At 43.5% G+C, this 16,913-nt stretch overlaps 1 pseudogene across 1 annotated transcript; it reads right to left on the bottom strand.

Moving 5' to 3' along the window:
* Positions 1–1,771: 1,771 nt before the first annotated feature.
* LOC117270577 (solute carrier family 23 member 1-like) lies at positions 1,772–14,559 on the bottom strand (annotated as a pseudogene). The gene is made up of 12 exons (XR_013493119.1): positions 14,394–14,559; positions 13,679–13,819; positions 11,804–11,961; positions 9,758–9,917; positions 9,367–9,548; positions 9,020–9,140; positions 8,756–8,912; positions 8,268–8,521; positions 6,205–6,369; positions 6,022–6,116; positions 5,769–5,864; positions 1,772–4,651 (listed from the first exon to the last, which is right to left on the bottom strand). The product of XR_013493119.1 is annotated as a solute carrier family 23 member 1-like (transcript).
* Positions 14,560–16,913: the final 2,354 nt, after the last annotated feature.

Below are 16,913 nucleotides of genomic sequence, written 5' to 3'. Positions count from 1 at the left end.
TGCTTTTGCAGAAGGAAACACAATAACAGCTAGAGGGGCTGCTGCTGCTGCTGCTGTGGGGTTTTTAAGCAGCTGCCTCCATCAGTGTATAGATAGGACTGTGTGATAATACATTTATCCACAGGCTAAATTTAATTTCCTTTGAAAGAGGAGAATGACAAACACATTATTCTACTTTTCTGTCTCTGTGTGTTGACCGGCTGTGAGTTATCTGCAGAGTAGGAGTTACAGTGCCATGCACTAACACTTTGATCATTTAGTGCTTTTCTTTTAATCGGTGTTGACAGGATGTGAGAGCTGCAGTTCACACAGATATTTTTATTTCTCTCTGTCAAACTCAGTGAAACAAGGTTTACACATCAGCATTAAACAGTTTTCTACAAGCAGTGGTGAATCCTTTTAATATAATTAAAGGACGAATACCAAACTGTGAATCGGGGATATATTGTCAGAAACAGAATATGATATAATAAGTATGTTGTCTTGACCTGAAAATAAGAATTATTGTGTTCTCCTTCCCTTAGAATGAGCCATTTATATCTACATAGGGAGCGGGTCTTGTTTATGGAGATCACCATGTTGCGCCGCTGTGTTTCTACAGTAGCCCGGAGCGGACAAACAACCCGGTCTCACTCTGAAATCATCGAAATCCAGCACATGGGTAGTGACTTGTGGCGCCAGACACCAAAGACAAAAGCTGTCCTGATATGCGGTCAGTCCTAACTAGAACCTTCCTATCCAGTCACAAGCGTGTTCATGTGAGAGAGGCGGGGGTGTTAATTACAAGTGGCATCATCAGAGCCATGAATGAAGTGGGCTGCTTCACACCATATGAGATGAAATGGTACCGAGAGTGTTTGCGACTTCGAGACAGTAAAATGTCACTGACGCGGGATGTAAATAATACTCTGTAATCTTATAATGGAAAATGTAGAAAACATCAAAAGCATCAAGACAAGGGGTCCATGTCATTGGTTCGACAGCCCATTGGTTCCACATCCCATTAGTCCGACTGTCCGCAGTGCTGAACGGCTCGCGGCGGGCGTATGGTGCGCCGCGACCGGCTTGAGGCGGAGCAGGCTCACGGCTTGTGTGTTTGTCACTTTCTTTTTCATTTTAACCCACACCATGATCTTTTCCTGACCCTAACCAAGTGGTTTTTGTGCCTAAACCTAACCAGACCTTAACCACAGGGCATCATGATGATTTCGGAACCGACTTCGGAACAATGAGTTTAATATGGTCGGAACAATGGGATGTCGAACCAATGGGCAGTTCCCCAAGACAAGACGCAAGTAATAAAAATTACAGTGCAGTGTAAAAAATAAATAAATATATTGATGGTAGATGGATGTAATATTTGGATACCGGACCCTATGAGATGGTGCCTATCCAGTCAGATGGAATTGACCCTTCGCTAAGTCCCACCCCTCGCCAGGGTCCGACAACACAGCTGTGCTCCATTGACTCTAATGCAATTGTTTTCAGGCTGGTTTTGTGGATTTGAAGCTAAATGTTGAGCCTGGGGCATGTCGTGTATTAATGATACTCGTTACCTGGAGAGGTTGGAAAAAGATATACGTTTCTTCCCTGTTCCAAAACCAAAATCAGTCCCTGAAAAGTGTAGGGTTAGCTAGCTAGCTACTGAAGATATAGCCTACTGAATGTATACACATGCTGCTTTTGCTTTGTAATGATTATAACAGTGAAACAAAGACCGACCCTGCTGTACAGAAACCTATGGAAGCGTATTGCATTCACTTGACAAATAAAAAGGCCCTGTTTTTCGGAGTAATTTATTTATTTTTCTGTTTTTCGTGGTAATTTTTTCTGTTTTTCGTGGTAATTTTTTTTTCTTGAACCAGGAAACGAGATACCTCAAAATCTCGTGAGAAGCTCCCACCTGGCACCTGCAAGTGACCCCTGCATCCATGGTGACTCCTGCTCATGGATGTATTTTGCATCCGTGCTCCTGCTCCTAGACAATTTCAACTACGGGATCAATAAGGGTAAGGCACGTAATTAGTTACACACAGGGTATGATAATCTAGCTGTGTTTTCCACTGCATCCTTCTAGTGTAGGCCTATCGCTCAGTGTAACAGGTTAGGTTAGTAACAGGTTGTAACAACATTAGCTACGTTGTTACAACCTGTTACTAATCTGTTTTAGGAGCGAAAAAAAATTACCACGAAAAACAGAAAAAAATTACCACGAAAAACAGAAAAAAAATTACCGTGAAAAATGGAAAAAAAATACTCAGAAAAACAGAAAAAATTACACCAAAAAAAACAGAACAATAAATAACTAATTCCGAAACACAGGGCCTTTTTTATTTGTCAAGTGAATGCAATATACTTCCGTAGGAACCAGTGAAGGGAAACAGGGAAACTTTGCTGATATTCAACCAGCTGTGTGTCATCACAGTGTGCACAGATGAACGTTGTTTGACCTCCCACGGAGATCCCTGCCCAAACACCATTCATCTGCACAGTGATGTGATGGTTCACTTTTACACTGTGATCTGTAGCCTATAGTTCGGCTTTAGCTTCTAACTATCTTTGTCTTTTTAACCTGTTGTTGCTGCTGAGTCAGTTTGACATCCTGGATATATCACATATTTATAACACACACTGTAGACCCCTCTGTCTGCTTCTCTCTGACATCACTATTTCATTTTCAGGGTTTACAGCTGGTTACCTGGTGCTTTTAGAGTTTATTTTATTGATTACTTACAAAGCCCTGAGAGGCCCAGCTCCAAGTTATATAACCGATCTTTGACTGACCTGTGATCTGTCTCGCACCCTGAGAGCCTCAGATGCATCTTTACTTGTTGTTCCTATAAGTCAGATTTATTCACCAAGATGATTTGCAGTTAGAGCGCCATAAATCTGGAATGACCTGCCCGAGGAGATCAGGGCCCCAAACTCAGTCTCATCTTTTAAATCACTTTTGGAAACCCACGTTTTCAGAAGTGCTTTTCAGTGATTTTTCTCTGCTTTATTAAGTCGTGTTTTACTCTCTTATGTGTATTCTGTTTTTATCGCCTTTCCCTCAATTTATTCGCTTTGTGTTTTATTTGGTTTTTTGAAGCATTTTGTACCTGTGATTTGAAAGATGCTATAAAAATAAAGTTTATAACTATTATTATAGTTATAATTATCACTATTGTGGTCTATGTTCTTGGGGGTCTGATGTAGATATTAACAGCTAATTCTAAAGTAACAAGGGTGATTTTAAACTAGTGACACACAGCATTGCATCACATCCTGTACAATCATTATGTCAGGCTCTTCTCATGCACTGTTCTTACGTCTTCCTATGAAAAGTAATGCACCCAATTTGTATATATCCTTCATAATCCTGAGCCTGTAATTTGTGTATAACCCATCTATTTGGGAAGGTAGCGATCACATGACGAACACACTGCCGACAGCAAAGAAGGAAGCGGTCTCCGTTGGGTGGCAGGTTGGCGTGGTGGATGGGACACCGAAGTTCAGAACCGTGTGAACTTGGAGTCATTTTAAGGTACGTCGTCACCGTGTTTCTTTTCCCTAAACCTAAGCTAACTTTACGTCAAGTACGTAACGCCACTTGTGGGGCACTAATTTGTAGGATAACATCAGGCCCTCATACTCAGGAATGCTGCTCAGTCTTGCTGCCAATGTTTCTCGTGGTCAGTCGCATTATTGCAGCAAAAAATCCCCTACGGCCCAAAAAACAATTTCCCCATAGACCACCATTATAAAAGACGTCTGTGACACTGTTGACAGGACCATGAAGGTTTTATATTTTGAAGACTTAAGAATTCCATGACATTATCGTGGTGTGAAGCCTATGAGAAACACCACTGTGCATATTCAGTGGGCTGCACACCACATAAGTATACCCAGAAGCTAGGAACCTTTTCTTTTAAGTGTGCGCCAGGTGAGCAACTCCATTGGACTGAATAGATGCCATCTGGGGGTTCAGTATCTGAGTATTATTCTACATCTATGTATATTATACAAACTGTTGCATAAGGATATATGAGGAGACGCTGTTGCTTTAGACGTAAGAGAATTTACCAGCACATAAAGGAACACTTCATCCTGCAGTTTATAACAAACATTCAACATCAGCACATCAGGAGATACATGGTTTCCACTGGACAGGAAGAGGATAAATAAAAGTCTGAAAAGTAACTAAAGCTGTCAGACAAATGTAGAAAATATTTGCCTCTGAGATGTAGTGGAGTAGAGGTATAAAGTTGAATAAAATGGGAATACTCAAGTAAATTACAAATACGTCAAATTTGTACTCAAGACAATATTCATGTGACACTTCTTTGATAGAAACAGCAGACATTCTTTTTATTTAATTACCTCTAGTTCGGCAAACTAAAGAGCTAGAAAGCAGATTCTTTAATGACCCCAATGCCGTTAGGTAGTTGATTGCTCTCCTGGCTCTGTGGCATATTGTTCTCTTCCGACCTGTACTCAGACCTGTAGCCTTTCCACGGGCAAAAAGGGACGTAACGAACCCAAGACTGGGACGAGAGGCAAGAGGTTATGCCAAAGGGGAGGTCATACACCTCTTCAGTTTCCAAGCTGCAGCTAGAGTCCTCAAGATGTTCTTCGTCCCTGGGTAAAAGGCCCCGCTCACGTTTGGTCCCTGAGACAGTGGGATTAGAAAGAGAATTTGACTGCACATAACATGCATATGCACTCACCAGCCACTCTATTAGGTACACCTGTTCAACTGACCTGCTGAAGTTCAAACTGAGCATGAGAATGAGAAAGAAAGGTGATTTAAGTGACTTTGAACGTGGCATGGTTGTTGGTGCCAGACGGGTTGGTCTGAGTATTTACTGGGATTTTCAGCACAACCATCTCTAGGGTTTACAGAGGATGGTCCCAAAAAGAGAAAATATCCAGTGAGCCAAAATGCCTTGTTGATGCCAGAGGTCAGAGGAGAATGGCCAGACTGGTTCAAGATGATAGAAAGGCAACAGGAAGTCAAATAAGCACTGGTTCCAACCAAGGTGTGCAGAAGAGCATCTCTGAAGCAACAACACCTTGTCCAACCTTGAAGCAGATGGGCTACAGCAGCAGAAGACCACACCAGGTGCCACTCCTGTCAGCTAACAACAGGAAACTGAGGCTACAATTCACACGGGTTTTCTCACCAAAACTGGACAATAGAAGATTGGAAAAACCACATTCAGATGGAAGCATGGATCCATCCTGCCTTGTATCAACGCTTCAGGCTGCTGCTGCTGGTGTAATGGTGTGGGGGAGATTTTCTTAGTACCAACTGAGCATGGTTTAAACACCACAGCCTACCTGAGTATTGTTGCTGACCGTGTCCATCCCTTTATGACCACAGTGTACCCATCTTCTGATGGCTACTTCCAGCAGGATAACGCACCATGTCACAAAGCTCACATCGTCTCAAACATGACAATGAGTTCACTGTACTCCAATGGCCTCCACAGTCACCAGATCTCAGTCCAATAGAGCACCTTTGGGATGTGCTGGAACGGGAGATTCTCATCATGGATGTGCAGCCGACAAATCTGCAGCAATTGTGTGATGTCATCATGTCAATATGGACCAAAGTCTCTGAGGAATGTTTCCAGCACCTTGTTGAATCTATGACACCAAGAATTAAAAAGGGGGTCCAACCTGGTACTAGCAAGGTGTACCTAATAAAGTGGCCAGTGAGTGTAGTTACAGTTACATGTATTGAATACTATTTAATTCATTAACAACCTTCCACTTCATCTTACCAGGGATTGTGTTATCTAGGAAGAAGCCAAGAAACCCCCCCACAAACATGTGGGTGGTCAGCAATATGTGTAACACTTGGTCGACCTCTCTAACCCCTGAGTTACACAACAAGAACATGAGGGAGAGAAAATATTAGTGCAATATAGTTCAAATACTTTCATGTATAGATGTATAGATATGCATCACTTGCTTTTCTAATCAGGACTGAATGACAGCTGTTAAAAAGCAATGAAGCGTTGTGGTCAACTGTACCTGTATCTAAGAAATCAGGATTCTTCATTAACGAGTGCAGAAAACATGGAGAAACCAAAAATAAATATATTCCTGGAGGAATTCATGTCTGTGGTCTGTAAAATAAGATGCATCAGCAAAACTTATCCAAATACTAGCAGAGCATTTGGAAACAATGTGGCTGAATATCAAATCATATATCACCTGCAGGTTGGAAATTCCTGCTGCACTTATGACTCCAAACATGATCAGAAACATCCCTCCCACCACAGGGGTCGGGATGGTGGTGAAGACGGCTCCAATTTTACCCACCATTCCTACCAAAATCATGAAAACTCCACACAGAAAAATCACCGTTCGGCTGCCCACCTGTTGTCACACAAAAAGGTAGTTTGAAATATGAGAGTTTTGCTTGTGCTGTTCTTCCACTATTCTTCCATCATAAGGTTAAAGGAATACTTCACCCCTCCAAATGACCACTTATGTATCAGCTCCTCACCCTGTGTTAAGTTGAATTACCGAAGAAAACTTTTCTCACATACCTCTGGTGAACCAAAACATAGATAATTCTTGATGATTTGAAGTCATACGGCCTGTTTTCAACAAACACTTTCGGTATAGTTCCTTTTGAACCAAAAGTAACCCTTCAGATATGGTACCTAGACCCTAGGTCCATTTAATGCTCCCACTGCAAACAGTCCTCTTAATTGTGGGCGGGGTTGTTGTCACTCACTGCTCTGTCCAGCACTCGCTGTATTTCCTCCTTTATCAGTCTGCACCTTGCTTAGAACGAGGCTGCACGCCAAAATTTTCAGAACACAGAAAACAGGCTGCAGTGAGAGTCTCTCTCCATGGGATATTTAAAAATAGTGGGTTTGTGCATTTAGTCCTTCTCAGGCAAGCTCAGGGGTTTAGTGTTGCTGTAGCCCACAGGAACGACGCTCCGCGATACTTTTTTTTTTCTCCAAGTGAGGATTAGAATATATGCAGTTCACATTATCTGGTCAAAATTAATATATATTTTTAAACACTTAAAGATCTACTCATTACTGAAAGTGTACGTCATCCAAAGAGACAATAAAAAACTAAAATAATGGTCAAAGTTGTCATAGTGACATTGATGGATACACGTTCCACCTTAAAAGTTGTCGGCAGTTGGCCCAGTGAATGAAGTTATTTTTTCTCAGACTCCAGCTGCTGTGAGAGGCAGCAAAACATCCTTTCATTTTATAGTTACAGTTTACTAATAAAACTCTCCACAGTATGAACAGTGGTTACATGAGCCTCAAAACCAGACACAACTCAGCCCTGAGCAGAGTGACCGTCCTCTACTGACCAATCAGACTGCAGTGTTCACAGCTCCACCTTTTAGCACCAGATCTGTGTGCTAGGTACCCCAACAGAGGGGGGACCAAACATGGGGACTGATCCATTGGTACCATCCACAACATTTCACAGTGGAAATGGAAAAAAAAAGCGTACCGAAATGATTTGTAACATACTGCTGGGTGGAAAGGGGGCTTTAGAGGTCCACGTTTAACAACAGCAAAAGTATATCAAGACATCTGTTTACAAACCCTCACACAACGCTCAATACTTTCTAAACAGACAGCTCTTTATGACAGGGAACTGAACTGAATGTAAAAGTCATCAATGCTCTCTTCAAAGCAAGACAAAAACAGTAATTTTACCTCGCTGAGCACAGGAGCTGCTGGTCTACTGCTGCCTCAATCAGTTAGTTTGTTTGTGTTATTGTTTGACATTGGTTGATCCAAACTTACCCTTTAAATCACCAAAATTACACAATAACACAAACTAACTACTGATTGAGGCAGGGGTAGACCAGCAGCTCCTGTGCTCAGTGAGGTAAAATGTTGTTTTTTGTCAATGGAGTCTGGCTTTGAAGAGAGCATTGATAAGTTTCACTTTACTTCAGTTCCCTGTCTGAAAGCACTGTCTGATGGCAATGTAATGTAATGTTTGGGAAGTGCTGAGCATAGGACTGGATAGATGAGATACATGTGATCTGGATTATACTGCACGAGTTGCGTGAGAGTTTGTAAATGGATGTTTTTGATATAGTTTGCTGTTTTTAAATGTGGCCCTCCTATAAATTTAATTCATAAAGAACTTTGGCAGTGTTTGGATTCTTTGTTCTCTGCAGGCATGCATGAAAAACATATTTTTCTTCACAAATTCAACATAACTCAGGGTGAGTAACTGATATATTGAAATATTCCTTTAACCTGTAGGATTAATCATTTTACCTTGGTGATACCCAGGGCAGCCACGTTCTCACTAAAGGAGGTAGTGCCGTTGCCTGTGCCAAAGGCCCCCGCCAACAAACAGCCGAGCCCTTCAACACCAATACCCCGGTTGATGGCGTGCTTGGGGGGAGGAGGGGCCCCTGACAGCCTGGCACATGAGTGGTAGTCGCCCACAGACTCTGCCATGGAGCATATTATTCCAGCCATCATGCCAAACACACCTGCCAGGCTCACAGCTGGCATGCCCCACTGACCTGAACAAGGAGTCACAATGGTGATTATTAAATAGTCTATAAAGCATCTTTATTTTTTAAGGAGTGTTGTGAATATGTGCATGTTGCAACTTTGTGGACAACTATCAAAAGATGGCTTTTTTTTTAAACAATAATGCTCAGTGAATTAAGAAATGGTTGTCCTAGCATTTTAAATACTATTATATAATTTAGAAAAAGATTTATTTTTGACAGACAGTTTTCTTGTGAGCTTACCTGGATAAGGAAATGTGAACCAGGAGGCTTCATTCACTACATCTCCCTTCACATCAGTGCGAGCCATGTGGCCATATTGAGCTGGATCAGGCGGTAGGACGTCATAGATGGTGAGGAGGTAGCAGACTAACCATGAGACCATGATGCCCAGCAGAATCTAATCAACATCTAATATTAGTATCAGTGTCAGTATTTCCAAGCCGCCATAAAATACAGCAAAGAATTGTTTAAAATATATATATGATGACTTTCCAGAGAACATACAGGCATTGTCTGGAAGATATAGAATTTTGAAGTGTGCAGTTTCTTGGCTTTGCTATATGTAGGAACAGGAACTGGTATGAGACGGAGGTACTGGGAGAACAGGATGATCAGCGCTGTGGTCCTGTGTGTATGAGGAGAACGGTCATTAGCATGATGATGCAAATATCAACAGACGAGTGATGAGTGATCATCTTCACTGAAGGAACATCTGGATTTTCTGATCCAAATTTCAAAAGAGATGACGGGCAGTGCCAAATCTGCAGCCCAAACACAGCTGGTTCACACAGTAATAACAACCTTCCAGCTGAGCGAAGTGTTATTCACCGATCCAGCGAGCTGTTACATACATAGCAGAGATGCCCCAGTGGCTGCCAACCTTGGCTCCGGCTGAGTCGTACAGTGACAGGCCTATGAGGGAGACCGTGGGGGCGATGGTTAAAGGCCCAATGAAGCGCATGAGAAGACCGATGAGGCCAGAGAAACCAACCAGGATCTGAAGGAGAGAGGCCACCATGATAGAGCCCTGCAGCTGTGGACAGGAACACAATAACCGAGATAATTAGCATCACATCACCACTTATTCTTTGGCCGTGTGACAGACCATAACACCAGCATGACTGGCTACGTCCTGGAGCGTAAACTATGGGAGCTCCCTGAATTAACCATGAGCTCCACAGAAGTGTTGTGTTATGTCTTTGTTATCAGTTCTGTGAATGCACAGTGTTTGTGTTGGCTCACTGTTCTCATGCGGGTCTGCCACACTTCTATGAAGACAGGTGAGGAGGTGTTGACCAGACTGGCGTTCTGGGTCCAAGCTGGGCACTTCCACTCTGGCATGGACAACATGGCCATGGCAGGGGTCACCAAAGCAAATGTGCCCCCCTGTAGAATAGGAAGCCTACAAGTGTGGAATAGACAGAATATATTCTGTTTCATTCAGTAGCAATGATCTATTAATCATCAAGAACATTCTTGGATTTTTTGCTCACAGGGGGCATGTGAGAAAAACACAAGTTCAATGTAACAATTAAACAATTAAAATTAACACCCACCAAGCGCCAATGGTGGGTAAAAAATGAGTTTGGCGTGTAAAACAAAAACACACACCCGCCAGTGGCCGATGGAAAATTTTGAATTGCATGTGGGTTTTTTATGTGCTTCGACCATTTCTGCCAGCTGTGTCAGACTATTTTGACCCTCGCGGCTTATTGTACGTGTGCCGGGAATGCATGACGTCAGCTACCGGAACCCTGGGCATTCTATGGTAACTTCTGACACATTTCTGCCGTGAAGCCACCGCCAGAAAAGAGGAAAAACGAAGATGAACATGTTGGACTTGGACAAGAAGAACAGACAGTTAAACGGAGTACAAATGTCGCACGGCATTTTATTGAAAAATGGAAACTAGACGAGGCTGGCCAGCCACAGTCATGGCTGACCCACAACCCGCACACCAACAGCCTCTGCCGCAAGCACGCCAAAGAAACACAGAGGACAGGGTTGGATTTTCCTAAAGTTGGAAGGTAAGGTACGGTAATTATTTTTAGTCAAACAATGGAGATTGGCTAACAACAAGGGTGTGGAGGGGAACAATAGGGTGGAGCAAACAAGACTAATCCAGAACAGGTGTGAAGGGAAGGACTCATGAGACAGGTGTGACAGAAAACAGGTGGGAAGACACACAAAGACAGGAAGCAAAACCAGACATGACACATGAGGAGTGAAATCTACAAAATAAAACAGGAAGCAGATTAAACATGTTCAAATAAACAAGTTTGTGCTCTAGAGAAAGGATCAGCACTCAGTGAATAACCTCCTTAGCCCTATGATAAGCTATTATGGCAAGGCTTAACTCTACAGACCAGTGAGCAGTGATAACTAACACGTCCTTGGGTTCATCAGGTGGGAACCTCCTTTCACCAGTGTTTCATCTAGTTGGTCCCACAACACCTCCAGGAGGCTAGACAGTGATCTCTGGCGTCCCAGAGACACTCCCCTAATGCCAGGTCTCACTGCTCCCCGCACCAGCCCAACAATTTCCTTTACCTTACATTACACATGGCTTTCTCAGCCCAAACAGCACTGCCACCTTCAACCAAAGCCAGGCTCCGTACATGCGAGCTCCAGGTAGAAGCAGTGCTGATACTACCTTTCCTAGCACATTCACAGACAAACTGAATTGCTAAACTCCTGTTCTTAAAACCCTCTGAATTTGTCTGTCTTCGTTTCCCTTCGATGCCTGCAGCTAAACTTTTCAACTCCTGGTTATGTTGCCATGTATACCGGCCTTGTGACAATGAATAACATGGAATAACGAACACAAACATCCATCCATCCATGCATTTTCATAACTGCTTATCCTCCTGAGGGTCTTGGGGGGGCTGGAGCCTATCCCAGCTGACAGCAGGCGAGAGGTGGGGTACACCCAGGTCACCAGACTATCGCAGGGCTGACGCATAGAGACAGACAACCATTCACACTCACATTCACACCTACAGACAATTTAGAGTCACCAATTAACCGAATGTCTTTGGACTGTGGGAGGAAGCTGGAGCACCTGGAGAAAACCCACGCTGACACACATGCAGACTCTGCACAGAAGGGCTCCCCACCCTGGGTTCGAACCAGGAACCCTCTTGCTTTAGGACTGTTCCCATAAAATTATGTAATTACTTTGTAAAAGTAAGAATGTAAAGGTAAAAAGTTAAACTTTTCAAGGGTCTCAAGTTCATCTCAACTATCTTGCCAATCATTTTTTTTGACCTGCTGGACGGTTTGCCTGACCTGACACTGAATGTGACCTGCAGCAGGGTGATCAGGCCGCAGGAGAAGAAAATGGTGTTGATGAGGCGACTCTGGGTCAAACTGTCGTGCTGCAGACACAGCCCCTCCGAGAGAACGAGGGGGATGGAGATCATTCCACCGAACGATGTCAGGTAATGCTGCACAGGAGACGAACGGTGATTAAAATGATGAATTGATGGCATGACCATTAAGAACGCAGGTCTGTACCACACACAGTAGGTCAAGGGACAAAAACAATAAACAGCCTGCTTTTAGAGTTACTGACAGCTACAATATTTGCATGATACGATGGTGATGTTAGTTCATCACATACTGTAAGAAATAAAACTTTTATCATGTTATTGCCCCAATTACAAGTTTTATAACTAAGCTCAGGAACAAAGACCATGTGGCAATCTCATCCATTTCCGTTCTAAAAGTAGTTAAGCACATCTTATCCATTTCCCTTGCCTTTGACTCCGTTCTCACGTCCCTCCCCACCCAACCCTTCTTCTTGTTTTTCTTTTTGCTGTCATCTCTCCCATTTGTTTCTCTCTACAGAATACATGCATCACCAGTGGCCTGTATCCATAGGTGAAGAGATGTCTCCCCCACTCTGTCTCAGCTTCCCTGGTTACGTTGCGCCCTCCTCCTTTCAGTAGTCACCAGAGCGCCATCAGATTCCACCCTCCACCTGTCTGCGACCCTAATTTCTCCCATCATTCCCCACATTCCTTCCTTCCCTGTCCCTACACCCCCCATATCCCTTCACGTAATTAACTAATTGCAGTCTATAAGTCTATTGGTATGGTCTTTGTCAGTGAATGTGCGTTTTAAGGTGCAGACACACCAAACCGACATCAAAGAACTAGCGGCGACGAAAACCAACTGTTGCGTCGTCTACGTCGCCTCATGTCACCCTGTGTCAGTTGCATTTGAGCACACTACAAAGATTACATCCAACGACCAAGTAGCACGTACGTTCTGCGCCTGCGTGAGAGGAAATAACGCAAAAAGGGAAACCGCTAGTCCGAGGAATGCATGAGATAAACAAAGTAGCGGAGTGAGAGAGTGGTACATCCTGTCAGCCGAGGGGTTTCCTATCTGTGCAGCCAAGCACCACAGCACCTTCACGGACTATTACATCCAGACAGTCTCGGTGTTTCCTCCGCAGGCTCCACTTCACTCAGCTGCCCCATAAACCCGCTGCTTCTTCCCACTTTAACCTCCAAACGGAGAGCTGGGACTAGCTGGGAGACTAGCGGAGGCTAACTGGCTGTGCTTCCCTCCGGTCATGCTGCGGCTAACGCTCCGCTAGCCTCACAGCTAGCCCCGGTTTGTTATTCAGGTTAAAGTGGGAAGAAGCAGCGGGTCTGTCGGGCAGCTGAGTGAAGTGGAGCCTGAGGAGGAAGCACCCGGTTTCACTACAGGCAGATTCACTCGCTACAGGGGCGAGGAAATAAAACCTGAACAGCCAATCAGAGTGATCTCTGTCACCGACAAGCTCTACCGCCGATTCAACATGCTCAATCAGCTGAAAAGCCGCCGACGCCAAAGTGCCAACGGTGCGGGACACACCGCAAAAACTAGGGCAACAGATGCTCACCGACGGCCCGACTGTCAGGACCTTAACAGCAACAACAATCAAGAACTTCACAAGAAATTCAGAGAAATCTTGTTACAACTTTGAAATCTTTACTCTCTTAGTTAACTCTTATATATTTTCTATTTCCTACACATTTCTTTTTTATATTGTTTATTTCTATTGTCTTCTAATTTCTTTATAATTGTACACAGTAGAGCAACTGTCTCCCAGTTTCTCCCCGGGGATCAATAACGTATTCTCAATCTGAATCTGAATCTTGTCACACCCACCTGGATGGCCAGGAAAATGCACAGGTACCATGGGGGAACATCAGTCACACAGTAGGTTGGTTTATTTCTGTCTTCCTCTGTCGCACAGCTGCTCCGACGTGTCTTTCCCTCATTTTCTCTTTGTTGATCATTGACATCTATCTGCAGCACCAAAAACAAAAAACAGGCATGAACCAAGACATGACAAAAACTCAAGCTTGTTCTCAGGTGATTGAATAGTACACATTTAGTTAATGTAGATACTGTATAATTCAAGTGATACTACAGAAACATATGGACCTTTCAGGTAGACAGACATCATAGACGAAAGATGTTTCTGTCACTGTGTTTCTGTTTTGGTTACAAATGTGGAAAGTTACACAGCAAGTACATTTAAGAACATGAAGCTTTATCGAAACTAGATATTATTTCGTGCTGTGTGGGCCCAGTGCAAGGGCTGTGTGAGCTTCAAGAGAATTTCAGCAGAAGTTACACAACTTGGAGAATCTTTCCAACCTAAATTACTCCCACTTGTCTGAACCTTTGCCCACAGTGTAGCAGGATTAATAAGAACCCAGTGCAGTGAAATTCTTACTATCCAACAAGATATGCTCACTGTTTAACAAGATATTGAAGATACGGTTTCCTCTGAATGCTGACAAGCGCCTGGTGATGCTGACTGTGTTTGGAAGGAATATTGAAAAATGAATGAGAATGAATATGTCATTGTACTCACATCAAATGCAAGACTGTCAGTCCAACTGTTTTGCTTCTCTGAAGCCATCGCCACTCCAGTATGAAATCAAAACCGTTCTTGGATTCTTGAGGCAGAGTTCTTCTAACAAGATGCAAGTAGAAAAATAACGACAACCACTTGCAATTAACCAGGCAGACTAAATGCTGTGTCGTCAAGGAGGAGGAGCCGGAGTGTTCGGTTATCTGGAAAATTACTCAATTATGGTCTTACGTAGTGAGTTGTAAAGATATTCTAGTAGCAATGCAAACAGAAATGATCTTTGCTTGACCTCATTCTTTGTTATCGCATTTACAGCAACTTTCATCTCTGGACAAAGTTCACCCAAGGACAAAGTTGAGCTCACTAATTGTTGAATTACAATGTTAAATATAAGTGGCCATCCTGGCTTTGAGCACTTTCTTGGCCAAGAGAAGGACGTAGCTCAAAATTAAAGCAGCAAGCAGCAATGAGCTGGTTTTAAGTTTTCACAAAGCTGAGCAAAATCACTTCAGCTGGCCTAGATGTCACAGCATTCACGTCCCCTCTATCTCTCAGTGACAAAACTCAGCATATTTATTACATCACATTAGAAATGTTAATATGATATGTATGAAAGGTGCATATGTAATGTCAGGGCTGGAAATTAGAACCAGCCAATATGCAAGTGGCTGCTAGATTTGCTTCACTCACCAGCCCATTAAACAGATAGATTTTAAAATCCACCATCCACAGTGGCAGGGAGGCAAAAAAGTTCATTTCCAACCCTAGTAACGTATTAATGGCTTGCAAAAACATGATGCTCTGATGAGTGGGCTCCAACAAAACCTGGTGTGTTTGTCCAGGACTTTGTGGCAAATGTCTCCATAGGACTGCTCAAACACAGCTTGAGTTACGGCCAGTTTCCTGCTCAGCCCTGCACAGGTTGAGGCCATGTTGTTTTTGACAGATCCTGCTCAGTTTTCAAGGAAAGGCTGTACTGTATACCAAATTCGGTGTTGATCAGTGGTGCCACCATGGATTATTTATCGGGGTGGCCAGGTGGGGCCACTGAAAAATTTGGGGTGGCACACCAAAACCAAAAGTGAAGTTTATAGGCTGGTTAAAATGATTATCAATAATTATTAGATAAAGTGATGTGCATGGACTAATACTGGTACATTTTAAAAGTTCTGCAACAGTCCTCTTTTAATGTGTTGTGTATCTACACGTGTTAGGTGATTCATTATTCTTAAGACAAGCTGTTTGTCCTTTTCCTTAAAAAGACAAATATACAGCTTTAATTTGAAAGAGGGCAGCGCGGTGGTCGCCTCACAGCAAGAGGGTTTCCAGTTCGAACTCGGGATGGGGGAGCCCTTCTGTGCGGAGTTTGCATGTCCTCCCGTGTCTTCTCCAGGTACTGGGTTTCCTCCAGGTGCTCCAGCTTCCTCCCACAGTCCAAAGACATGCAGGTTAACTGGTGACTCTAAATTGTCCGTAGGTGTGAATGTGAGTGTGAATGGTTGTCTGTCTCTATGTGTCAGCCCTGTGATAGTCTGGTGACCTGTCCAGGGTGAACCCTGCCTCTTGCTCAGTCAGTATGTTTACATGCACAGCTTAATCGAGCTATGCCCAAAATTCGATTTTGGCGTCTAATCGGACTTCTGTCCTTGTCCCAGTTTACATGCAACTGAGAAAATCGAATTACTGACGGGAACGTGTCCTCCTCCTCAACACTAGGTGGCGATATGCGTCGTTTCAGCGGGTTAATACGGTCCCCTTTCCGGTTGACCTATTACATCACTTAATAATAAACAACTGGAGTCAGGCGGCACACCGGCATTTTCGAACAACAGCAAGATGGATAATCGTACAGCTTTGTTCATCTTGTACGTAATGTACGTGTTACTGATTGTACAGATAAGGTGCACGCTATCCCTCGTGGTCATGGTGATTTCGAGAGGCAGACAAGAACGCCGTATGCTGTTGGAGGGCTACAACAATAGCATGTCTTGTCTGTTCCGGGGTCATATGCCAGCACGGGGGGTGTGGAGCATGCGCACATGCATTGTCTAGTTTAACTCCGATTACGGCGTATACATGCCGGAGAAAATCGAATTCCAATCGCATTATCTGGGTGTCTTAATCGGAGCTGGAGAGCTCCGATATTAGTCGGAGTAACGCGTTTACATGCACTTCAGTTGTCCAGTTATAGTCAGATTAAGGCAATAATTCGTTTTTTTCAAGTGTCATGTAAACGTACTAGCTGGGACACCCACGACCCCCAACAAGATAAGCAGCTACGGAAAATTAATGAATCATTTGAAGGAGTACATTGATTGGAAGGAACAAAACATGTACTGGGAGCAAGCCCTCTCAGGTGTAGGGGACACTCGTAGGTACCCACAGAACTCATTTTCATTCCAATGTTGAGGTGCAAGATAAAGGGACCCCTTTGAAAATGGCCATGCTAGTTCCATCACCAAAGTTTAGCCTAAATTTGGAGCTTCATCAACTCCCTTTCCTGACAAGCTATGCCAACAT

This window comes from Epinephelus lanceolatus, chromosome 13 (assembly GCF_041903045.1).
Source record: "Epinephelus lanceolatus isolate andai-2023 chromosome 13, ASM4190304v1, whole genome shotgun sequence".
Taxonomy (NCBI): domain Eukaryota; kingdom Metazoa; phylum Chordata; class Actinopteri; order Perciformes; family Serranidae; genus Epinephelus; species Epinephelus lanceolatus.
The sequence above is the reverse complement of the archived record's forward strand: the minus strand, read 5'-3'. Positions and strand labels throughout refer to the sequence as shown.